Raw genomic sequence first — 27,103 nt, 5'->3', positions numbered from 1 at the left:
TAGTTGAAACAACTTAACAACTTCAGCAAAGTTGCAAGATACAAAATAAGCCCACATAAATCACCAGCATTTCTGTATACTATCAATAAACCCAGAAGAAAGAGATAGAAAGAGAAATTCCATTTAAAATAAATGCAGACAATATAAAATACTTGGGCATCTACCTTCAAAGAAAACCCTAGTTATTAAATGAATACAATTCTAAAACATTTTTTCACACAAATAAAGACAAATCTAAAGAAAGAGAGAAATATGAATTGCTCATGGGTAGGCCAAGTCAATATAATAAAAATGACAACTCTACCTAATTTAATTTACTTATTCAGTGCCATACCAATCAAACTACCAATGAATTATTTTATAGAGTTAGAAAAAATTGCAACAAAATTCATCTAGAAGAGCAAAAAGTCAAGAATATCAAGGGAATTGATGAAAAAAATGTTAAAAGGAAGGCAACCTTATAGTTCCAGATTTCAAACAATATTATAAAGTGGTAATCATCAAAACAATCTGCTACTGGCTAAGAAAGAGAGTGGTGGATCAGTGAAATAGATTAGATACACTGTAATTGATGACAATAGTAATCTAGAGTTGGATAAATCCAAAGATCCAAGCTTTTAGGATAAGAACTCAACATTTGATAAAAAATGCTGGGAAAAATAGAAAGCAGTTTGGAAGAATATAGGTACAGACCAATACCTCACACTGTATGTCAAGATAAGGTCAAAATGGACAAATGATTTAGACAGAAAGGGTGATATTATCAGTAAATTAAGGGAGCATTGAAAAATGTAGCTGTCAGGGAGAGCTGATGACCAAATAAGAGATAGAGGGGATTACAGGACATAAAATAGATAATTGTGATTACAAGAAACTAAAAAGCTTTTGCACAAAATCAATGCAGCCAAAATTAAAAGGAAAGCAGAAAGCTGGGGTGGGGGTGGGGGCACGATTTGCAGCAAGTTTCTCTGATAAAGGCCTCATTTTCCAAATATATAGAAAATTGAGCCAGATTTATAAAAGTAAGAGCCATTCTCCAGTTGATAAATGGTCAAAGGACACAAACAGGCAGTTTTCAAAAGAAGAAATCAAAGCTATATATGGTCATAAGAAGAAATGCTCTAACTCACTACTGATTAGAGAAATTCAAATTAAAACAACTCTGAGATACTACCTCATACTACCTCAGACTGGCAATCATGAAAGAAAAGGAAAATGACAAATGCTGGAGAGGGTATAAAAAAATTGGAACATTAATGCATTGTTGGTAGAGTTGAGAACTGATTCAATCATTCTGGAGAACAATTTTGGAATTATGTTTAAAGATCTATAAACCCTTTGATTTAGCAATACCACTACCAAGTCTGCATCCCGAAGAGATCAAAGAAAAAGGAAAAAGACCTATTTGTACAAAAATATTTATAGCAGCTCTTTTTTATGTCAGCAAAGAATTGGAAAATGAGGAGATACCCATCAACTGGGAAATGGCTGAACAAGTCGTGGTTTATGATTGTGAAGAAATACTATAAGAAAGGTGAGTTATATGTGCTATAAGAAATGATGAGCATAATGGTTTCTGAAAAACCTGAAAAGACTTATATGAACTGATAAAAAGTGCAGTGAGCAGAACCAGAAGAACACTTTAAACAGAAATGGCAATATGGTAAGAATGACAACTTTTAAAGATGTGGCAACTCTGATCAAGACTGATCTAAGACAGAATACATGATGAAAAATGCTCTCCACCTCCAGAGAGAAAACCCTTGAATTCTGAATGCATATTCAAGCATATTTTTTAAATTTTATTTATTTTTATTGTTTTGCTTGTATTTTGCAACATAGCCAATATGGAAGTATGTTTTGCATGACTTCACATGTATAAATGAAATCAAATTACTTGCATTCTCAAGTGGATGGCATGGAAGGGCGAAAGAGAATCTGAAACTCAAAATTTTTAAGAATGATTGTTAAAAACATTTTTACATGAAATTGGGAAATATTTAAAGAAATTTAAAAATCATTAAAAATAAAATGATTGTGTTGGACTATTCCCTACAGTCCATTCTAGTTCCAAATCCTATTATGCTATGATCCTGTGATTTGGTAACTGGTTAGATATGGGAAGTGAGGGCTAGTTCTTCAACCATGGTCAATTCAAAGTCAAGCCTAAATTTTTTATCAGAAATGAACTGATGTACTATCAATTGGTAATAACAACATTACTATGCTTCTCTAAATGCTGTCTTAAAAGTTCTTCAATTACGTTATAGACAAGATCTTGGCTTAAGTTTCTATATCTGCCAATGAAAGGTCTAGTTCTTCCTGGCTCTGAAATATTGTGATGCTACGAAAATCATTTCCCTGGGTAGTGTGTTTTCTTTTATGTTAAATGGTGTTTGGGGAAAGGGAAAGAGAATGTAACTAGAATTTCCTACTACTCATTCACAGCATAAAATACAACACATAAACATGTCGTGATTTTTGGATATTTTCTTTCGAATCTAGTTTAAGATGAATAGTTATGTCACTGTTGTCATCCTTTGTCCTACTGCATTACTTTTTCAGTAACAAATAAGGACCTCATTTACCTAACTACTTTTGGATAATGCTGCTGAATATTTCTGTGTTGCTGTCCTTAGAATTTAATATATCTGAAACCAAACTAATCATTTCTCATCCATTCCTGTCTGACCTCCTCTACTCCCAGCTTCCCTTTTTCAGTCAATCACCTAGGCTTAAAGCTTGATGGATTAGAAAGGGTATTTGACCAGAAAATAGGAGATTTGGGTTTGGGGTCCAGCTGTTATTTGCCAGCTGCACATCCCTTGGACAAATCATTTTGCCTCTCAGTCTCAGTTTCATCATCTGTAAAACTGGGAGAATGGGATAAGATAATCTCTAAATTCCGTTCTAGGTCAAAATAAATATAATCTTTGAGTTGTCCCTCAAACCTAGCCTCTATAATCAAAGCCTTATAAGTCCATTTCAGTATTTCTCAAATCTTCTCTGCCCTTTCCCAAGGCCAGCACCTTACTTCAGCTATCACTTCACATTTGACCTAGAAGTGGCTTCCTTAACTGGTCTCTCTACATATGGTGTCTTCTACTTCCAATATCTGCAGATATTTTAGATCTACCTAGAGCCTGACCTTTCTGCCATACTGATTTTCCCTAAAGTGCCTCTTTCCCTATGTCATCTTCCCTGCTTAAAACCCTGCCACATCAAGTACCAACATCAGTTTGATTTTCAAAGTCTTCTATAATTTGGCCCCATCCTAGTCTTTTTTTCCCCCTTCCTATTCATCTACATGATCCCTCTACTTCAGACTAGGAAGAATCACTATTAGTTGAAAAGTGTTTTCCTACTTTAGTTCCTGTATTTGTCTACACCATCTCCCAATCCTGAAATACTTCCTCATTTCTTTTTCCCCATTAAAATCTGTTACATGTTTCAAGATCTAGCTTAAATCTCTTCCTCCATTCCAGATGGTTTCAATCCCAAATAATTTTTCCTCTACAGAATATAACCACATATTTGGTACTTCTCACATATTATTTAAGTATTATCACTCTCTTTTCAAGTCTATACATAATTTTCCCAATTGGATTGTAAGGTCTTTGAAGATAGAGACTGAGTCTCATACAGGGCTAGACACATAACTGACTGATATTTGAAGTGTGTGAATGATTTTTAATCTATTCAGAACAATCAGTCAACAAGCATTTATTAAGTACTATGTGCCAGGGACTGGGGATACAAGTACAAAGGTAAGACAGTCTTTCCTTTCAAAGGAACTTACATTTTGTTTTATTATTACCATCATGGTCTCCAAAGAAGGGCCTGTCCTAAAAAAATTTTGAAGATCTTAGATGAAACTAGTCTTTGGGACACTCAATCTCCCTTTCTTTTTTCCTCCTGGGAATATATTTTCCTCATGTTCTCTTTCCCCTTCTCCCATCAAAACCTATCAATAAAAAAATCTAATACAATAATTCACACCAAGGAGTAACTATCTGCTAGACCTTAATGTGCTAACTCTCAGAGGGCATTTTCAAATTTCAGGTATAAATCAGCCAGTGGAAAAAGTACTTGGGGGACAGGAGGCTGAGATGTGTGTCTTCCCAATCTGTGTACACATAGGGATATTTCTGTGTTTAAAATAGACTGTCAGACGAACCAGTCAACTATGAAATTCTTGCCCCTTTTCTTAAATCCCTCTCTCAAAGAGTTTCTATTCTACTGGTGTGCCTGGTGATGTTCTTCAGATCCTCACTGACCACCACCCTCCCCTTCTCTCCCTATCTCCCTGTCCCCTTTATTAAATGATCATCGGTACTGCATATCAAATACTAGCTGCTTCGTTGCAGAAGATGTTACCAGAACTGTGGACCAAGAGAAGAGCTTTTCTGTCCTGTGTATTATTGGTCAGGCCCAGAAACAATGCCGGAATAGCAAGTAGGCTGTACTCATAGCAGGCCTCTCCACCTGCCACCTAGTAGAGGCAGAGTTAGCGAGTCCAAGGGCACCAGACTGCTGCACTCAGCATGGTATCCTTGTCTGTCAGTAACAGCCGATGGCCAACAGGGACTGACCAAGGATGACTGGAAGTCTGTCAGAATATGTGGAAGGCTGTATTGCTCAAACAATCAGTCATAAAGGTAAAATGGTCGTAGCGACCAGCAACCTGGAAATCATCAATTCTGAACCCTCATCATTTTCATAAATATCACCAATAATTAAAATAGACTTAAAGCAGCCAAGTAAATTAAAAGAGGACAAACAGATCCAGGGCTGAACTCTATTTGGCCCAGTTGAAAAAGCATCTGGCTTCAAGGCAAGCAATGATTTTTAATAAAAATGGAAAGTATGACCCATAGCCTTGGTCGTGAACTGTCTTTATTCTCCAAGAATTCCTTGGAGTCACAGATGTCTCATGCTGAGGACTTTGGAAAGTGTAGGAAAACCAGGTGAAAATCTGCAGCCAGGCAAAGACTGTCGTATGGATAAGATGATTTGAAGCTTTCTGCAAAGCTGACCTAGATTGTGTTGGGTGCTGTACAATACACAGAAATAGAAAGGCTTGTTCTGAGTGCCTTTCGCTGAGAACCTTAGGTGCCCAACCTTAATTCAGTCGGTTACTTTAGCTGGGAGCTAACCAAGCAAAGACACCAGGACTCACCTAGAACTTGACCTAAATTCTAGTATTACCGCTGACTCTCTGTAAATACCAGTTTCTTGAGAGAATGTCTTTCCCTGCGCTACATTCTCTTAATAATGCTGCTAATGCTTATTACTGTCTTTTCTTACTGTTAAATAACCAGTGAATGCCATTCCATATTTATGATTCTTCAGCTCTACAGACCTGTAAAGTATGAACATGCAGTCTTGTATATAGTAGGAAGCACTGACATACAGGGCGTTTTACAGTAGCACATACAACACGGGAGAAGTGTGAACGTATCCGGCACTTCAGAATGCTGTACGTACTACAGACCAAGCGTTAACCTCTCCGGTCTCTCTCTGTATTATATGTATTACAGACGAAGTACTAACACGCGCGGCCCTTTGGAGTTTCACAGCACAGAAGTGTCTGGATGCAGTGACTTGGGATCCCAGCTCTGACATGGACTCCGGAGTCCTCCAGTGCTCGCCTCGGTGGCACGGCCGGAAGCCCCAGGGCTAGCCATGCTTCCCCGCTGCACCACACTGCCCAGAAGCAGGCCAATGACTTGGTGAAGCCGGCCTCTGGCTTTTCTAGCAGCTCAGGGAGGAGCCAGAGGATCGCCCCGGGGCGAGTGGAAGCTTCCCGGGGCTAGCGGCCCTCCGTGGGGCATCCCGGTCCCAGCCCGGCCGCCGCCGCGTCTCCCCGGGACGGCCAGAGCGGACCCTGAGCAGGGCAGAGCGCCCCGAAGGGCACTCCCCGGCGGCTGCACCTGGGCCGTTCGGGCAGCGCCCGGCCGAGCGGAACAGGTTAAAGCAGCTCCCCCTCTCCGGCTCTCCACGCCTCCCAGGTTTTCCCCCTTGGCTCAGGGTTTCCTGTTTCAGTTCTTGGTGATCTCCAGCAGCAGGTGCTGATTTGCCAGTTCTCCCGCTCCGAGGAGGAGGAGGACGAGGAAAGGAGAGAAGGGGAATAGGAGAAAGAGGAGGAGGAGGAGGAAACAGCGGCGGCTGCTGCTGCGGGGAGAGAGAAAGAGCAGGGGGAGGGAGGGAGAGCGGCAGGGGACAAACCCCCGCCCTGCTCCGCGCGCCCGGGAGCAGGGGGCCGGAGAGGGGTGCGGGTGGAACCCCGGGGACCCTGCTGAGAGCAGAGCTGGGCGGCGGCGCCGCCGGGGAGGATGTGAGGGAGAGGCGGCGGCCGAGCGGAGCGGAGCGGGCCGAGCGGCGGAGCCAGGGCGCGAGCACAGCGTCGGCAGCTGGACCAGCCGGGCCGGCCGGACGTGCTGTCGGCTGCAAGTAGGTTGAGCCCCAGATCCTTGTGTGTTCGTGTGTGTGTGTCGGTGTGTGTTGTGTGCGTCGGTGTGTGTGTTCGTAAAAGCTGGAGGGGGAGGCGCTGCGGCCGCGAGTCTCGGTGCTTCCCGCCGGCTTAGTCCTTCCCTCGGGGAAGGGGCCGGGAGCCGGGCTGGGCGGGGCCGCTCCCGGGGAGGCCAGGGCGGGCGGGCGTGCGTGCCTGGAGCACGCCGGAGCCGGGCCCGGAGCCGAGCGGGAGCCGGAGCGGGAGCGGCGGCGGGGGTGCGCCCGGGGGTTCCCAGGGGAAGAAAGCGGCCGCCGGCCCGGGCCGCCGCTGCCGCCCTTTTCCAGGCCCCGGAGGGTCAGGGCCCCCCGGAGGTCGAGTTGGTAAGATCCGGAGACGGGCGGCCGCGGGGCGGAGCGGAAAGCCCGGCTGCCCGGGTCCTCGGTTCCCCCCGTTCCCCCCGTTCCCCCCATCAGCCGTGAAGACCCCAAGGAAGGTGAGACGCCAGCAAGCTCCATCCCGGGGAGGGGCGGCCAACATGGAGGCGGCCGGGGCCTGGCCCCGCGTCCGAGGGGCCGAGAACGGACCGACTGCAGGCGGAGACCTCCCCGTCTCTCCCTCTGCCCCCCGCCTCCCCTCCTGGCCGGCTGCGGGAGGCACCACGCCCGCTGACCCCAGCCCGCCGCCCGGACTCTCCATCCCCAAACGGTCGCCGGCCTCGGCTCGGCCCGTCGTGCTGTGCCCTCGCCCCATCCTTCCTTCCTCCCGAACGGTCAGTGTGGCCGTCCTGCCCCAAGCCCCCGGGAGAGGTCAGGGCTGCGGCCCGGGACGCCAGCCCGCCAGCCCCTTTAAAAGTCCCGCCCGCAGCCTCTCCCCACCTCCCCGCCGGGGGTGCTGGTAGCTTGGGTTTCTTCACCTTGGAGCGGACCCGTGTCCCGGGATTCCAGGGCGGGGGCTGCGTGGTGGGTTTGGGGGAGCCCCCCCAATTCTTCGAGCGTCTCTTGTCACAGAGTGACAACTGGCCTTGAAAAGGACGGCAGGGCCCAGGCCCTCGGGTCGGAAGCTGCCTTGGGCCGTCCTGTCCCTCCGGCCGTGCTGCGGGACGCTCACCTGCTCCGTGCCTTGGGTTAATGACAAACACACCTGAGGGGTTCTGGAGCCAGGCTGGGACACGCTGAGGTGTCAGCTCCAGGAGTGCTGGGTGCCGTCACATCCCTGGACCCTGGAGGCAGTCCACCTCCTCTTAACTCCAGGTTGCATGTTTTGGCAAGAAGCGTTGTTTCCTGAAATTAGAATGGGGAGGAGATCTCCGCCAAGACCAGGAAAGCTGTGGTTGTACGGGAGACATAGTGATGCGCAGAGAAAGGCGTGCCGGGGCACTGTCCTCTTCTTTCTTGTCTGCCCTTACGGGGAGGCTACCAGCGCATAGAATTGGGGAGACTGAGGAAACTTCCTTTGATGTGTTTGCCATGTGTATGACAGGAATGGATAGTTTTTCTTTGAAAATAATTTTAAAATCACCCCAGACCCACAGAGGTATTTAAATACCATTAATAAAATAATGCCAGGCTGCTAGTCTTGTGTTCATGTGTTTGTTATCCAGGGCTTATTTATACCGTTACATGCGCATGGAAATGATTTAGACTAGGAAAAGAGAACAATTTGTGCATTTCTTTTACTGATTAACGTTTTTGCGTAGAGGTGTATCCTGATTTTAAAATGTCTAGATTATTAGGTAGTTGGCTCCTTTGGAGGTAGATAATTCATGGGGAGAAATACCAAATTTGGTACAGAAGCAGTTGGTTAATAGAAAATGCATGTCTAAAGTATCCTTCTCTCCTTGGTTACCTTATCTTCATTCCAGTGGACTACAATGATTTTCATACTCATTTTAGTTAATTCAATAAAACTCTTGTCTATTGGTTTTGTATTAGTAAATTCAAGAGGCTATTATACTATCCTGATATTAATTTTTTGAGAGATTATTTCTCTAGAGTCAAATTAATTGAGCATAAAGGATTGATTATTCAGGAATTTTTCCCTCTCGGGAAATTCCTTATCCTTTTGCAAAGGTCTAGAGAATATTAGAGTGAGTATTGAGTTTACCATCATTATTTGAATAAATTCTACTACTTCTAAATTATTTACCATGTTTTTAGACCACCTCTTATTTCTAAAGGACTGTACATGTTTATAGCAAGGGACTCAGATTCATAGGTTTTAGTCCCTTTTCTCAAGTAGCTCATAATCTAGTAGGAAGGAAGGAAGAACATACAGAGTATACAACCATAATGCAAAGCAGTGGAAGGGGTCAGTAAGCTCTTTCCACACTTCTTTCTCTGCCTCCATCTTCCTCCCAAAGAAAGGGGAAGCTCCTTCCTTGCTTTCCCCACTACTTGATGCCCTCCTATGTTCTCTAGGACCTTGTTCATTCCTTCTTTTCTTTTACATAGTTTAATCTTCCTGCATTACTGGCTCTCCTTCTAGCTACACTTATGTTCAGATCTCCAACAATCCTTCCCATTTACCTTTTGCTACCAACCTTCTAGAAAGAATAGTCCACATTTTCAGCCTCTGCTGTCTGACCCCTCCCCCCACTGATTGTTTTACCTGTTGTGTTTTTGCTTTCATTGCCACTACGCTACTGGAACTTTTCTCAGAAGTCCAATTGACCTTTTAATTGCCAAATCACATGGTCTTGTCTTCTTTAACTTTTCTGCAGCATTTGGTTATGTTGATAACGTTACTGCTGTCTCCCAAGACCTTGGACTTCTTATCCTTCCCCTTCTCTCTTTCAGCATTCCTTTTTATTCTTTATCTTCCCTCTCTGGCTTCCAAAGTATGGGTATTTTTAGAGCATTTTCTTTGACCCTCTTCTCTTCTTCTAAACGTATTCTCTCCCTCAGTCTCCCTCAAATCTATTCTCTCCCTCAAACCATTCCCATGGCTTCAGTGATCAGTTCTTTGCAGATGATTCAGGTCTCTGTTTCTGGCCATTATTTCATTTGAGTTTTGGTTCCGTATCATTACTGCCTGATTGAAAGAGACAGAGAAATAGGAATATATATGGAATATGTTCATGGAATGGTATGCTATTTGGGTTAACTGGATTGAAGGATACATATGTGGGAGTAGTAAAACATAAAGCTGAAAAGCAGTAGTCAGTATGAAGCTATTAGTAATTGGAAAAATACAAGTGGGTCTACATGACATTGCCCCAACTAATGTCATTTTGCAGTAATGTCATAAATATTCCTTATAGCAAAATCTCACTGTAAAGTACTTTGGCCAGCTGTTCCACTTGAGAAGTTATTCCTGGAGAACTATGTAATAGGTTGGGCAATGAGTATGTTTATACCAAATGGCATAAAGAAAGAGTGCTAGGCTTGGGCTGGGCATCAAAAGACCTGAGTTCATAGAACTTTGGACAAGAATTTCTCTTTCTGGGCTTCTTTTTCCTTATCTGTAAAAATAAAGAAGTTGAACTAGAAGTTTTCTGAAGTTCCATCAAACTCAGAAATTACCTGGTAAGCCAGAAGTATACCTAAAAGTGTTAATGTTCAAAAAAGAAACAAGAGTTTATAAACTCAAGGTTTGTAAACCCCTAAAACTCAGGGGTGGGTAGTTCAAGTAGTCTGGACTTTTTAAAAATATTTTTTAGTTTACCACATTCATTTCCATAAGATTTTTAGTTTTAAATTTTCTCCCCCTTCCTTTCCTTTCCCCTCCCCAAGACAGCATGCAATCTGATATAGACTCTATTTACACATTCATATTAAATATATTTTCACATTAGTCATGATGTAAAGAAGAATTAGAACTAATGGAGGGAAACCACGACAAAGAAGAAACAAAACAACAAAAGAAGCAGAGTAAGCAGTATGCTTCCATCTGCATTCATACTCTGGATGTGGATAGCACTTTCCATTAGATCCTTGCATTGCTGAGAAGAGCCGATAGGTCTGTCAGTCAGTCATCGAACAATGTGGCTGTTAGTGTGTGCATCGTTCTCCTGGTTATGCTTACTTCACTCAGCGTCAGTTTATATTTCAGGTTTCTTCTGATGTCTGCCTGCGCATCATTTCTTACAGCACATTCCATTACATTCGTATACCACAACTTGTTCAGCCATTCCCCAGGAGTCTGGACTTCGGAAATAGTCTTCTTTTTTTTTAATGCGTTTTTTGAAGAGAAGAATGACCAGTGGGTTTCCAATAGTATTTCATTTCTTGTGTCTCAGGCTTTAGTGGTGCCAGAATTTGCAGTCACAAAATTTGTCACTGTTAACAGGGAAAATTATGTATATTTAGGAATGCATTTTTTTCTTAGCCTCCACTGCATCCCATGACACATATTTTCTCAGTAATTTGTAATAATGGTGCCAAATATCCAGCCTCCTATTTCCCAAGTGGATTCTGGGCATAAAAAAGCACTTTCCAATGACTGGCAGAATAAACAGGCAGGGGAAATAACACTCCTAACATCTGGGAATAATACGTATCAGACAATTTCTTATTAAGGCAGTGGTAAAACAATGTCTTAAATAGGCTCCAGCGAACACACCCTTGGGTAAATCCCACTGAAGGCCAAGAATGTGATATGAATGTGCTATATCTTAAGCTTAGGTTATTTGTAAAAATTTGGTTTATTTGGCCAACTGTTTTTCAAGTATCAGATGCATACATTCTAAAGCAGTGATTCTTAAAATAATAGCTGGCATAGCACTTTAAAGTTTGTAAAGGATTATACATATATTATTTTACCAGAACTTTCCAGTAGCAGGATGAGGTGAGCACTGTATTCCCAGTTTTATAGATTAAGAAACTGAGGTTCAAAGCCATTAATTGACTTATAATTTACTCAGTGTCAGATATGAAATTTGAACTATGGTATTTCTGACTCTCGAGTTCAACATGTACTACTCCATGCTGTCATTGTTTGCTTTTTAAAAAAGTCTTCTCTCCCTCCAAAAAGTATCCATTACAGTGCACATGGTACACATTATATGAATATGTGTGTGTACATGATACAGGAACATTTTAGGAAATGATTTGTGATTTTTTTTGAAGGATGCAACTCTATTTGGGGGGAGGGGGGAAGTGGGAGGATGAAGGTAAAAGAATACCAGCCTCTTTCTTTTAAGATGCTAATTCAATTCTACGAGTATTAAGTGCCTACTTTGTGTTAGGCTCTGGGATATGAAGAAAAAACAAAATGTCTGCCCTCAAGAAGCTTATTTTCTGCCTTGGGAAGGCTGGGTACACAGATAAGTCAGTATAAAATAGATAGAAGGTAATGGATGTAAAGGGTCCCACTCACCTCTGGGAGGATCAACAAGAGGCTAGTGTGGAAAGTACCTCCAAGGGAGCCAGGTATTCTGGAAGGATGAGGTGAGGAGGGAAAGCTTTCTAGGAAGAAAGGCTCTGCAAGGAATGGTGATAGAGTGCTATAGACAGGGACCATCAGTCTGACTGAGATGTAGTGTGTGAGGATGGGCCTAATAGGGGGACAAATAATATGAAATCTTCCCAGAGCAGGCTCAAGCCAGACTGAAGGATTTTAAATGACAGTGGGGAGCCACAGAATCTTCCTGAGCAGGAGAGTGACACAATGAGCCCTGTGCTAAGAAACATCTTTTTGATCTCCCTGACTGCAGTCTCTCTCCCTTCACCAATCCATTTTTTATAAAGTTGCCAATTGGGAGTCTATTATAAGAGTCAAGGAGAGGGCCTGAATTAGACTGGTTGTTAGGTTAATGAAATTAAGGGGGTGGGGAATGTGAAATGTCAGTTCTGCGTTCTCAGGAAGCCTTGGCAACTGATTGGGTATGAGGAGTAGGGGTGTGATGGAGAGAGTGAGGAGTCAGGGACAAAGTCAAAATTGCAAAGCTGGCTGATTGCGGGGAAAGTGGTGCTCTAGGTAAAGATAAGGACATTAAAAAGAGGGATAGGTAATGAATTCTGTTTTGGGTTGACTTGAGTTTGAGTTGTCTTTGGGGCATCCAGGTGGAGATGTCTATCAAGGAGTTGGTGGCACACTGTTGGTTCTCAGGAAAGAGAAGAGGACTAGATATTCAGGTTTTAGTCATCTGCATAGATATGAGAACTGAACTCATGGGACCTGGTGACTGAGAGAGGATGTAGAAAATGAAAAAGATGCAGGACAAGAGAGCAGCTTGAGTGGTGGGACCAGAAACTGGATTGTAGGTGGTTAAGAAACTAGTGGGAAGTGAGTAAATGTGATATTGTAGACTGCTTTATTCTTGCAGTTTGGTTGTGGAAGAGTTCAAGATTTAAATAATGATGAGGTCAAGGGAATGATTAATTCAAACTACACTTAATCTAAGATGTATGTGATGATGGACCAGCTCTGTAGTTGTTCTCTAATACCTTAGATATGTTTTGCTGAACTTGTCCTTTAAAAAAGTTGGATGGTACATTTGCTAAGTTAATTTCCATTATTGAAATATAAATCAAGAAGATACCAAAATTCACTTAAAAGTGAAGACTAACCCTGTTAAGCACGACTTTTTTTTTCTTTTTTTTTTTTTTATTATTTTTTAATGTTTAACAATCACTGCCATACAATTGAGATTTTATCCCCCCCACACCTACCCCTCACTACCCCCCTCCCTCCCCACGACTGCATACAATTCTGTATAGGTTCTACATATACTTTCCTATTGAGTACATTTTCACTATAGTCATGCTATGTAGTCGGACTAAAATAAATGGAAGAAATCATATAACAAATCACAACATGATACACAAAAACATACACATACACAAACATGATCTGCTACATTCTGTGAATGACTTCCATATTTCTTTCTCTGAGTGCGGAAGGCATTTTGCCTTAGAGAACCACCATTGGGATTTTTTTTTTTTAAAGAAGTTCTTGGCGTTATTACGAAATTCCAAGTCTACCAGAAAAAACTCTCGCACACTGTGATCGTTGCTGTGCACAAAGTTTTCCTGGTTCTGCTCCTTTCACTCAGCATCAGGTCATGTAAGTCTTTCCAGGCCTCTCTGAAGTCTTCTTGTTCATCATTTCTTATGGCATAATAGTACTCCATTACATTCATATACCATAATTTATTCAGCCATTCCCGAATTGATGGACATCCCCTTGACTTCCAGTTTTTGGCAACTACAAAGAGTGCTGCTATAAATATTTTTGTACATGTGGGACCCTTTCCCATTTTTATGATCTCTTGGGGATACAGTCCTAGAAGTGGTATTTCTGGGTCAAAGGGTATGCACATTTTTGTAGCCCTTTGGGCATAGTTCCAAATAAGCACGACTTTTAATAGTAATTTTCATTTAAATACTGAATGTGTTTGTTTCAAATGATTATTTGTGAGTAGTTAGGGACATAGTGAGCACTAGGAGCTAGCCTGAGAATCATGCTAAACTATTTCAGTAACTTTTTTTAATGGGGTTTCTCCTTTTGCATATTAGGAGAATATTGTATCTGTATTTCAGAAAGGCATTTGGTAAAATCCCTCATGATATCTTTGTGGATAAAATGGACAAATATGTAGGTTGGACAGTGATACTATCTATAGAATTGAAAGAATTCGTAGCTGATAGAATGAATATCTTATGTCTTGATTAATGGATGAGCAAAGTAATATACAAAGTAATGAAGTTGGGAAGGTGGAAGTATCTGTAGAGATAGAGCCCCATGTTTTGGCACCACTTTGATCACCTTTATAAAAATAACTGGATATTTAGATGAAGAGATACAAGATGAACTAAAATGTTTTGATGGCACTCAACTGGTAGAGTTAGCTAACATTCCAGAACCATAATTCAAAAGAGTCTCAACAGACCAAACAGCGAGGTGAAACTAACAAAATGAAGAGTAACTGAGAGTATCCATTGTCATTGAAAAAAAATCTAATATCCAAGATATGTGCGTGTATATTATATAATACATATGTATTTATATGTGTATATGGGGGGGGAAGAGGGAGGGAGGTGACACAAATATACAGTACCATGACCTACTTCCCAGTAGCAAGTGTTCAGAAGATAAAATGAAAATTAAACCACTTCTGTGGTTTTACCTCACACCCTACAAATTGGCAAATAGGAGGAACAGTCATTGGTGGAAGATTATGGGAAGTTGTTGGCTAAGCTATTAATTGGTCCATTCATATTAATTGGTTCAGCCATTCTGGATAGTAACTTGATATTGTGGTAGAAAAGTGGTGAAACTCTCCAGTGATCGTTGATCTAAAAACCTAAGGGAAGTTAAAAAAAAGATGGAAAGAAAAGTTGCATGCGTACCAAAATATTCATAGTAGCATTTTTTGTGGTATCAAAGATCTGAAAACAAGTTAGGAGCCCATTAACTGGGGAATGGCTGAAAAAATTCTGATAAATTATTGTACAGTAAGAAATGGTAGAACATGAGCAATTAAGAGATTCCTGGGAACTTTTTTGTGACCTGATACAAAGTGGAATATGCCCACCCAAAAGAATTAATACCCCTCACACAAGAAAGTCTGGTGCATTGAAGACAATACCTGCTTATTGATTTGAGTGTTCACTGAAAAGAAATTGAAATCTGAGTGAGTGGGATCACTATATTGGATGTTTTTGCTGATTTTATTTTATTTTTTTGCTCACAAGGGAGGGTTCAATAGGAAAGAAGGGGAGGGTATTCTTTCCAAGATATGATAGTCTAAAGAAAAAAGCATTAAAAAGTATTTTAGAAAATGTAATGGGAGCGTATGTAACATAATGTATTTTAGGTTCAAAAAGTTACCTGTGCAATTACAGATGGAGACAAACCTGACCTGATACTAGTACATGTGAAAAAGACCTTGGCCTGTTAAATTAGATCAGGAGAAATAGGGTCCTGAACCAGGCAGCTGATAATCACTATTCTGTTTAGGTCAGACCATAGCTGAAATATGTTTAGTTATAGGCACCATTTTAAGAAGGCTGTTACTTTAATCTAAAATAGGAAACAGACGAGGACCAGGGAGTACACTTGCCATGGACACAGATCTTAGCTTTATGTGAGGAAAAGCTTGAACAAGCTGAGCTGTCCTGGAGTATAATGTGCTACCTTATGCAGTAGTGAGTTTCTTACTTTAAATTTTAAGATTCTTATTTACTAAAAGCCCATCTAGGACTTTCCAAAAAGTAGCTTCAATCCTTTATTCCATTAACAATGTGGAAATAATATATTCTTTTAAAAAGGTTATGTAACTCAAACTTTAAATGAAACCTACTTTTCACCCTCTTAAACCCAGACAGTTTTACAGTATTTAAAATTGAGGAGAGTTTAAAGAAGTTGAGGATATTTTCATGTAATAACAATGTAATCAAAAAATTCACTCTCTTGCTTTGTGTGGTACATGATGAAATAACTTTTGAGATTGTTGGAACGTTTCATTTTTATTAAAATCTGTTAATTGCTGATATTAAAAATAGAAATTGCTTTTTTTACATCAAACCATAATTTAAAAAAATAAGATCTGTACTAACTTGCTGAATGTTCAGTAGAGGGTCACAATTAAAATACGTAACTGCTTGAAAAGGAATTTTTAAAAGTATGCAATTGTTCTAGGAACTGGCCTACATAGGAAAGAACACTGCATAAGAATTATCTGGAAATACAGTTTTCTAAGTCATTTATGCTACTTGGGTTTAATTTGAAGTTTCAAGTGTAACTGAGAAAATTTTGCCAGTGTGTGGTTTTTAAAAATGATTTTCCACCTTTGTTGTTTTGTATGTCGTATTCATACTAAACAATAGAAATGAGAACGTAGACTTTCCTCTTAAAAGTTCTTTGATTATTTAAATCTCTGTGGTTTGTCATATAGGCTTCATTGGAGGCAACTGATTGTTCAAAGATCTACGCTCAAATCTGACCCCAGAAGCTTATCAGTTGTATGACCCTGAACAAGTCACACGATATCTGTTTGCCTCAGTTTTCTCAGTTTTAAGTGGGGATAATAATGCAATAATGTAACTTCTGTTTGCCTCAGTTTTCTCAGTTGTAAGTGAAGATGGTAAGGCACCTACTTCACAGGGGTTGTTGTGAAGATCAAATGAGATAATATTTGTAAAAGTGCTTAGCATAATGCTTAGCACATAGGAGGCATTGTGTAAACGTTTATTTCTTCCTCTAGTCCCCTCTAGATTATAATTGTAATGAATGAAAGTAGAGATATTAATAATCAATAAGTTGTCAGATGAGTGCCATAGACACAGGATGAACTGGGACGAGTAGATCCTACCAGGGGTGGGGAACCTGCCGCCTTGTGGCCACTTGTGACCTTCTAGATCCTTGGGTGCGTACTTTTGACTGAGTCCAAGTTTTACAGAACAAACCCTTTTATTAAGAGGATTTGTTCTATGAAGTTTAAATTTGGTCAGAGGGCTGCACTTGAGGAACAGTGGGACGCATGTGTCCTTGAAGCGGCAGGTTCCCACCCCCTGCACCTAGACTAACAGTGTAGCTTTGGGGATTGGATGCCAGCCATCAGATTCTAAACAAATAAACTTGATATCAAGTGAATTTTAGAGTCAGGAGTTCAGATAGATGATCCCAGACTCAGATTGAACAGGTGCATGGCCCATCTACCAAAAGACTTCGATAGTTGATTTAGCTTTCTGCCTAATGCCAGAACTTTTAGTGATTCCTACTGAGGTAGGTCCCTGAGCCTTCAGCCTTGCAATTGAGCACAGTGCCTAGAGAGGAATTATGGTGGGCTGAGGAAAGTGAAGGGAAGCAGCTACTTCTGAAACTTGCCTTCAAGGAGTTTATATTTTAGAAGATAGACTATATGCATATGTGTGTGTATACACACACACACACACACACACACACACACACACATATATGCACATAATAATATTAAGTACTACCATCTTCAGTGCTTCAGAAGATCCGTAATCTCATTGTGGGTATAGCCATCATTGGTGCAGTTCATAAGTCATCCATCCCTTTTTCTGCTATGTGATCCTTGTCCATATTTTTGTGTAATTTCATCTTAGAGGAGCCACCCACTATGCTGGAGGTCTCCCTTTCTGATTCTGTTAATATTTTGTGAATACCAGTGCAATACTTGGTCTGCCTGTTTTGTTTTTTATACCAAATTCTTACTAAATGACTGGCCCACCTCCTTTTCTGATGGCCTTCAGCATCCTGCTTAAATCAGCTGTGTATCTTTCCATTACTTTTTGCATCAGTGGAAAAATATTTGGTGTTAAAAAGATAAGACTTGTGTTTCAGGGAACAAATGAGATTATGGAAATGCTCTACAGCTTTCTACTTGAAATACAACTTGAACTGCCTTTTGCTCCAGGCCCAGCCATTTGTAGTGCCTGTCTAAAATGTATGTATGTACATTACTTAACAGCCTGGCATCTAGGTACATGTCATAATCAGAGCAATGTGTATTCTTTAACCACTTTGGTTTTTTATATGTGGAAAGTTATACTGATAAGTGCAATGGATCTTTAATAGGAAGGCCCTTTACTGTGCCAGGACCTAAGGTCATTGGAATAATAATACCTGTAAATATGAACATCTGTAGAGCTTTTCCATCCCCTCCTTTGGACTTTGAATAGGATAACCTCCATAACACTAGTGAGCACTTGGTGGGCTTAAATATCTCTTATTTTTTTATTGCTTGATGCTGGTACTCATTAGATTTTTTAAAAAGAAAATTATATCTCCGGCCTCATCTGTTTGGGGATTATTAATAAGTCTTCATTTTGCCCTACCAAGTCCTTTTTTTTAACCGAACAATAAACACATAGTGAAGTGCTATTTTGGTGTCTTGATATGGCACATTGGAAACTTTGTTAGAATCTAAATGTGGTTGATATATGGTTGATAGAAGAACAAGTTACAGGGATCTTCATTTGTTTGTCAGTGATCATCTTCCTTCCACTTCCATCCATAAATGCCTTCACAATAATCTTACTTGAATTGCATGCTAAGCTTTCTCACCAGAGGTTCTTCTATTCTCTATAAGGTTTTGCAAACAAATTTATATTTTAAACTAGTGTTTCTTTGAAAGGAAATTATTTGCTGGCTAAGGTGGTTGCTAGTCTTTTTGTTGTTCTCTCTTTGGGGATTAATTTACATGGATTACATTTCTATAGGATATTGTGATAGCTATCACAAGTGCCTGCCTCAATATAAAATGCCTCAATAATGTGTTTTCTTTTTTTTGTTCTAACTCGTTATTGATTTGAGGTATTCTGTAATAAGTCAGTGGTCTAAAGTGTATATAGACTCCATATTTTGGAGGTCTAAAGTGTATATAGACTCCATATTTTGGAGGTCTAAAGTGTATATAGACTCCATATTTTGGAGGTCTAAAGTGTATATAGACTCCATATTTTGGAAGTGACGCTTCTATTTTCTGTGACATTGAGTACTATTCCTGCCTGATGTCATCAAACTCATTTTGAGCAGTTCTTTTATCTGTTACAGATTTCTTGCCTCAGCTCAAATAGTCCAGACTTTCAGCATCTCTAATGTGGACTAGCCTCCTAATTTCCTTTCTGCCTCGTCTCTCCTCTGTCCATCTCCAGATGATTGCTAAAGTGATAGTCCTGAAGCACAGACCTGACCATATCACTACCTTGATCAGTAAGCTCCAATGGCTCCCTATTGCCCTGTACATAAACTGTTTAGCACTTTAAAATGTTCATAATCTGGCTGTAGCTTATGCTTCCAAGCTCATTGCTTATTACTCTCCTTTATGCACTCCAAAGTCCAACTATCCTGGCCTTTTTGCTGTTTCTGGTTTTTCCCAGCTGTTAGTGCCCCCTCCCTATAATTATGTATGTATTTTGTATTTCACCTCTTATTATCGTATCTGATTAGTAAGATGTAAGCTCTGTGAGACCTAGAACTAATTTATTTTTGTGTTTGAGTCCTCAGCACCTAAGAGCGTGTGAGTAATAGCAGGTGTTAAATAAAATGTTGTTGACTGATTCACCAAGTGCCCCATAAAATGCTTCTTATTGCCTTTGGATGCATGATAAAACCAAATTCATGAGTTCCTTAATTTGCTTCTCCGGGAAGAGAACCTGTGAACCATATTTTCCCATTTCTTTTATAGTGAAAATATCAGACTTAATATTGTTAAGTTCCTTTGATCTATTTACTGGTCACTGGGACAGTAATCTCACATTTAGAGTACCAAATAGCTAAATTAATACTTTCAAAAGTATATGATTCTTTATATGTTCTGCCTCCCACTTGGCTACTATTGTCACTGCAAAAGGCAAAGTGATCTCCCAGTATATTGTGCCATTTTTGTTTTACATTGTTTTGTGGGTTAGTACCAATATGTTAGCTATAATTATGTTTTAGGAAAATTATTCTGATGTAAAGTGGTTCACAGGAGGAAGATGATTTAGAAAGATTGTTGTAATAATCATCTAGAGCCCGTGAGTAAAATGTTTAAAAATCTTTTTCATATTTGTCTTAGAATATGTTGTGATTATAGTAATGATTTTGAGGGACCATACCTTTGTCTTTCTGTGATGAGGGTATGATAACACCTTATTCAGTATTATCAGAGAATGAAGTATCCCATATATCTGAATTTTACATGTGATAGAAGCTTACCAAAATTTTATAAAAACTTATTTTTAATTGAATTCTTTCTAAAATGTATTGGGCATATGCTTCCCTTCTTAAGTAATATTGCATTATGATTCAACCTTTCCAGAATTATTAGAATCAGCTCTTAAAGGTACTTGTAATGTACCTTAAAGGTGATTTGATTCAACTTTGCCTGCCTGAAGCATAAATTTCCTCTGCAGTCTTCTTCAATAAGTGAGTGTTCAGCCTTTGCTTGAATTACCTCCATTAATGGGGATCTCATAAGGTACCCCATTCCATTTTTTGACAACTCCATTTGTGTAGTATATCTTTCTATGTAAAGGGATATACACACATGTTTACATATTATGTTTACACACATATTGAACCAAATCAATATAAATCTCTCTCTTCTGCCCCTTTCTTCTCGCCACTTCCCCCTCCCAACCTTGGTCCCAGTTCTTTTCTCTGGGCTCAAGCAAGAACACATCTAAATCTGTCTTCCAATTGATAACACCTTAAATATTCATGGACAGTGAACCAGCTTTCCTCTCAGTTTCTTTACTTGGCTGTCCATCCCAGCATCAGTTATTATATTGTGCTGTGATAGAGCAGATATGCACAGTAATTGCTGAGACATGTTGGTGTGTGTTTGCCCATATATGAAATGGTCCCATACTACCTTGCTTTTTTTTCTTTTTTATAGTTTTTTCTTTCTCATCATTGTTGTCAAGTATGTGTGTATATGTGTGTGCATGTGCCTTGTGCGATTCCTTTCTGCTGTGCTATGTGTAGGCTGGGAAAACAGATAACCTAACATATTAGGTGTCTAAGACAAGAGTAGGCTCTGAGTGAAAGGTCAGTGAGATTCCTACAAATATGATGCCTGAGTCTTTATGGTTTGTATTCTGTCACATCTATTTTGACAGCTTAGAGATCTTTTTTTGCTTATTTCCTGGCATATTATTTATGTGGAGATTTCTAGATGTATGACATCCAGTTAAGTGAGATTTTTTGTTTCCCTATCACTAATACCTAGCGTGTTTATAGATCTTCTAGCTTTTTCAAAGAGCTCTCATTACCATTATGTCCTGTTTGCTGAGGTAAATGATAAAATTTCTTTGTGTTCCCTGTCCTCAGTTAATCTCACTGATTTCTTATTCACAATACTGTGGGCTGATTCTATCTTTATTCTATGACTATCAATCTGTGTCATATCTTGGTTTTCATTTTTGTTCCTTATATTACTCTGTGCTTTTGGCCTTGATTGTGAGGAATATCCCATATTCTAATCAGGGTAGGAGTTGGATAGGAGAGGCATTTTGTCAGTCAGTAAACATTTGTTAAATACCTGCTGTGTGTTTGTCACTGTGCTAAGTGACAGGGATACAAAGAAAAGGAAAAGATAATACCTGATCATAGGACCCTCTCAGCCTAGTAGGGAAGACTACATGTAAACTACCGTATAGAGAAAAGCTATATAGAGGATAAATAAGAAGTAATCAACAGAGGGAAGGACCTTGAATTAAGAGGAACTGGGAAAGGCTTCTTGTAGAAGGTGGGATTTTAGCTGGAATTTGAAGGAATCCACAGATGCCTGGAAGAAAGAGAGAATGTACTAGGCTTGGGGGATAGCCCTTGAAAGGGCCCAGAATCAAGAGATAGATTTTGCCTGACTTCACGTTCAAAGGGCCCTCCGATTTAGCAGTTAAAAGATTATCACCAAAATGGTCTAACTGTAAAAGCAACTATGGCGTAATCTAAAAACTAGATTTTACTTACTGAGTACATGTTTTTAGAGATGAAGAGCACAGTTAAATGAAGAACAGTAATAAGTTCTCACTGCTCATATCCATTTCATTGTAGTATGTCTTTATTTATAAAAACACAATTTTTTATTATGACTTAGGACCTCCCAAGCTGAGAGTAGCTGTGGTTACTCTATTTGAGAGCCTCCCTTCCTAACTTGTGTTATAAGCCTGAGCCCCACACCAGACAAGGAATTCCTCCCTTACTTTGAAACCGGCCATCCTGGTCTGAATTACCGTGGCCCCTTTGACTTATCTGGGTACTTGCTGATTAAAAATTTTTTTCAGCAGTTTTATAGGTTTAGTACAGGTTTAAAAAAGGCTTCAAATATATAATGAATTTGTTTCATTTTTATAAAAAAATTAAGTTTACTGTTCCTGTTTTTACTTAGATGAAAAAATGCTTACATAACATAGGGATCACGGGCATGGAATATGTTGAAATTAACTTACCTGTGACATGGAAAGGGAAAAATATGTAGTGTTAAGTGGGAAAATATTTTCTAACATGAAAATCTGTTATTCTCACCAAAACACTCAAGTAACAAAACTGATTTCAAGTCAGCAAATATTATGTGCTTCCTATATAATGTACTGTGCTTGGAACTAAAGATACAAAAACAAAGCAGGTCCTGCCCTCAAGGTGCTTACATTCTCTTCATCTCAAATAATTTTACTTTCTATTCCCCAGATAAATAGTAAAGTGTTAATAAATCTTAAGGCTAGAAGGGACCTTATATCCAATTTAAATCTTTGATTATGTAAGTCTTGGTAACATTTGCAGACAATCTACATGGATGTCTTGGGAGCCTGCTTCCTAGGACTTGGCCCTTTTAGTCTAGTCCCCTGATACAATTATAATTGATTAAATTAAGTGAGGTCTTTTTCCCCCTGTCATACTATTTAACTACATATTTTATATTTATTGCATTTTTAAAAATCATCACTTTAAAAGAACTTATTTTTGCAACATTTGATCCATTACAGAGGGATAATAAGATATACTTTAGGGTCAATTGGTAATTTAATCTGCCATCTCGAAACAAAATCTAGATAGTAAGTTTTGGGCAATAAAGTGTTATGAAAAGATTATTGAACTTTTAGTCAGAAAAGACTTCAGTTTACATCTCACTTCTGACAGTGTGACTGGGGCAAATCTTACTCTCTTGCTTAGTAAGCTGTGTGACTCTGGGCAAGTTATTTCATTTCCTTAACTTTAAAATGAACTAAATGATGTCGTTCTTCTCATTCATAAACTATAGTCCTGTGATCTGTTGAAATTGGTGTTTCTCTTTTCCTGTATAGAAATGGGACTCTGATAGAACCAAGCTGTGCTGATTTTCATTTGCTTCTCATATGTAGTTTGGCCCTAATATTAGAGCCTTACTCTTGATTTTAGTTAAACCAAAGAACATATTTCTTTTTTTTTTTTTATAACTGCTGAAATCTGCTGGAGTATTTTTTTTCTTAATGTTTTCCAGATTTATGCTTAGGAAAATTGGGAGCTGGGCATTTTCCAAGGAATATAAGAACAGAATACCAGTTTGCATATCCTGAAGTTGAGCTCTAAAAAACCTTTGTTTTTTAAAGCAGTCCTCTCTGGTGGAATACAAAGAGAAACCTCTTTTCTAATGTTAGCTTATTTCATTAGTGATTATTATATTAGCTATGCATTTCAACACTTGCCGGCTTCTCTATTCAGAGGTAAAAAGTTGTACAAGCTTATTGAAATGGTGGCCTCTACTGTTGTTTCAATTTAAGGTTCATACAGCTTGACAAAATATTTCTTAGACCTCTTTAATAGCTGTTTATGAGCTTACTTGAATATAGTACCACCTAGCTGCCATAAGGAGTACATAAATTGTGAAATAACAAAAAGGTAATGTGTTTACAACAGTGGGTGATTTTGAAAGTTTGAGCGGGTGGATGAGTGTTATGTGTATCAATAATATTAATTAAAGTGTTACTAGACTATTCCACTATATTTGCATGTTTTATCATTTTTAGATGGTAAAAATTTAATATTATATGTATATGTTTAAGCTGTATATGTAAGTTTACACACACATGCACGCACGCATGCACACGCACACGCGCAGACACGGCCTGAGATACCCTACCTCCAAGGGAGAAATTATCCATCCTTAGGACTAAGTAACAATTTTATTAAGATTTATATAAAACATTTTTGCTTTCAAAAATTTTTAACTATAATATTCTAAACATAATTAACAGTTTCCAGATGTATTTGCTTTGGTAAAATTCAGTCACCATATTCATAAAATGGGTCCACAGGTTCAGTGGGAACTAATCATTTAAAATATGCCTATGCTTTATCAAGTGCATTATGGTAAAGTTGATCTTTAGTAATGAAATATTAAGTTCATAAGATTTATTGTTTTCCTCATGAAATTAGACCTGTCGGCCAAGCTAAAAAATGAAATCCTAACATACATGCTTTTGTGGAATAGAAAGTTTAGACTTTTTTTTTTTAATTTGAAAATGAGGAAAGAGAGCAGCTGTGACAACTATGTTTGTAACACTAAGGTGGGTTTTCTAGTACTTAAAGATAATAAAATGGAATATTTCTATCCTTTGAAAACAGAAAAAGTTGCATTCTTTTCAAAATGTATCAGGATATCTATGACTTTGGTATTTACAGGGGGAAGGGAAGATAGAGAAGGACACCAGTGAGAATACTTTTTTCCAGCTAAAGATGAAATGAGATTTTTATGTTTCCATTAATCATACAGCATAGTTTGCATTTGTATGTTAAAAGAGTTCATTAGTATGTCAAAATTACACACATAAACACATTCACAGAACCAACATAACATAAACATATACACCAGATTTTGGGGGGGGGGGGGGGCCTGGAATCAAAGGGTGTGGTGATAGGAGTCATTTTTTCCTCCCAGCTTGATTAGATGCTTCGCTTTCTCTTGGAATAGAAATCAGACTTAGAGGTTTCCTAACAAAATGTGAAATGTCAGACCTTGTGGCTCTTCATGACTGTTATAAACATCCGTGTGGTTTTTCGTGGTAACTTTTGAAACTTTCTTGCTTGAGGATTTCAGAGGAGTAATTTTCAAATGAAGAATTTTAGGATTGTGGGCTATCTTAGTTCTGCAGTTTCTATCTTTAGGAAAATAGTTAAAATAATAGTTAAATAATAATGGTGATACCTTTGCTTTGTGAAGCACTTCAAAGATACAAAGGTACATTATCTCATTTAATGCTTACCATAATTTTTATGAGGTAAGTTGCGCAAGTATTATCCCCATTTTACAAATGAGGAAACCAAGTCCTTAAAAGGTTAAATGACTTGCCTAAATTCCTAGAGTCAGCAAACTATGACCGTGCACACTTGTTTCTTTATGGTGGGCAAACTAAGAATGATTTTTACATTTAAAAATTTTCTTAGTTCTGGGTCTGTTCAAAAAGAAGACACTGAGACAGATTTGGCTATGGGCAGTAGTTTGCTGACCTCAGTAGACCACAGCCTGTTGCCACTTTGGGGTTTCAAGTTACCTGAGTTTTTCCTATCCTTAATATGTTGATTATCTGCCTATTTTACTTGTATTAACATAAACATTCATAAAATTATGTGAATGTAATTGGATTTTACATTTTAAGGAGAGTACAAAGGTGGTAAACAGGTTCATATTTGAAATGATAGTGGTCCTGCATGGTAGTTCATAACTCATTCAAAATATTTTTAAAGTGGAAATACTCTCATTGGCTTCCCACAGTGGATGTGAGGGAATAAAATGTATCAAGCCAGAGGCAGAGTTAACCTCTGTTAGGTAGGAAACTAGGTGAGGACAGAAAAGGAGCTAGTAGAGTAGAATTGAGGAAAAATTTCTTTTACCTAACGGTTTAGAATCAGGAAATATTGGCATGGTTACAGGTGTGTGATGATCTCACAGAAGCACACATTTAGAACGGAAAGGGATCTCAGATGCCATCAAATCCAGTCCCTCCCCATTTCATAAATGAGGAAACTGAGGTCCATGGGAGTTCAGTAACTTGCCAGAGGTCATACAAGTAGTAAGTGGCAGAGGTGGGCTTTGACTCCAGGTACAATGACTCCAGAACTAGAGTTCTTTGCATGGAACCACAGTGATGTTCCAGCATCTTGATTTGTCTTTCTCATCTGTTGCTGTGGAATGTGATAGAGTATCCTTGAGTTTGATGGGTTCCTTACTACGTTCTTTCTCTCTTCCTTTTTGCAGTCAGTAAAGGTTCCTAAATAAATTTAGACAGATTTACTTATTGAAATGGGGGGTGGGGGGTGGGAAGAGACTGTAGAAAGACAATAGGTACAACCAATACAGTCTAAGCAGAATCGTTGCCAACCAAATGATTTTAGAAAACTTTGCAAAGTAACCTTTAAGCGTCACTCTACTGCACAGGATTGTATACTTATCATTTATATGAATCACAGTGCTACTACAAACACCTCTCCCCCTAAGAACTGGAGGAAATCACAATACCCTGCCTATTGGGTCAATTGAAAAATTATACTGATTTCATCTGGGCCCTCATAGCCACAAAGAATTATATTAACCCTATTTCATTGATTTCTTAGCCCACTCACCACACTGCTTGTTCCAAACCTCTTTTCAAACCTACCTCTCTTCTCAGCTGAAGATCTTACCTCATACTTTACTAACAAAGGGGAGGTCATCTTCTAAGAGCTCTCTCCTCATGTCCCTCTCCCATTTCCTGCTTCACTTCAGTCTCTGAAGTTGAGGTGGTCCACATCTCTCTCCTAGATATCCTAAATCTTTCCTCCCCTTCTAAATGTTCTTTACTAGACGCCTCCATTTCCTGTCCTCTTTCTTCTAAATTCTCTACCATCTGGCTTTTCACCTCATCATTCAACTGAAGCTACAGTCTCCAAAGTTACCAGTGTGATCTTTTAAATACTATTAAAATGGAACTTTTTCGGTTATCATCTTCTTGACTTTTTTGCAGCATTTAGCACAGTTGCTACCTTCTCTTCTTAGATATTTTCCTGTTTTGATCTATATTCTTTCATCATCTCCCAAGGGTTCAGTTATCTCTATGTAGATGTTTCCCATATATATTTAATTCACTCCTATTCGTTCTTCAGATCTCTAGCCCCACACCATCAACTACCAGGTGAACATTTCAAATGAGATGTACTATCAGCGTCTCAAACTCAGCATGTCCAAAAGAGAGCTCATTCTCTTTTCAACAATCTTTGACTCCAGTTAAGATGGGAATG

General features: G+C 39.3%; 1 protein-coding gene across 4 annotated transcripts in view; it reads left to right on the top strand.

Annotated features, from left to right (window-relative positions):
- The first annotated feature begins 6,354 nt into the window (after positions 1 to 6,354).
- Positions 6,355 to 27,103, top strand: part of ZC3H12C (zinc finger CCCH-type containing 12C) — an 83,240-nt gene continuing 62,491 nt past the window's right edge. Inside the window, exon 1 of one of the 4 annotated variants that reach the window (XM_072611165.1) lies at positions 6,355 to 6,453. The gene's annotated coding sequence lies outside the window, so the exon portion shown is untranslated. Of the gene's footprint in view, positions 6,454 to 6,863; positions 6,948 to 8,016; positions 25,913 to 27,103 lie in introns of those variants that run through there. The other 3 variants (XM_072611168.1, XM_072611167.1, XM_072611166.1) reach the window with 3 other exon arrangements.

The sequence above is a fragment of the Notamacropus eugenii genome, chromosome 5 (assembly GCF_028372415.1).
Source record: "Notamacropus eugenii isolate mMacEug1 chromosome 5, mMacEug1.pri_v2, whole genome shotgun sequence".
Taxonomy (NCBI): Eukaryota; Metazoa; Chordata; class Mammalia; order Diprotodontia; family Macropodidae; genus Notamacropus; species Notamacropus eugenii.
The sequence above is the reverse complement of the archived record's forward strand: the minus strand, read 5'-3'. Positions and strand labels throughout refer to the sequence as shown.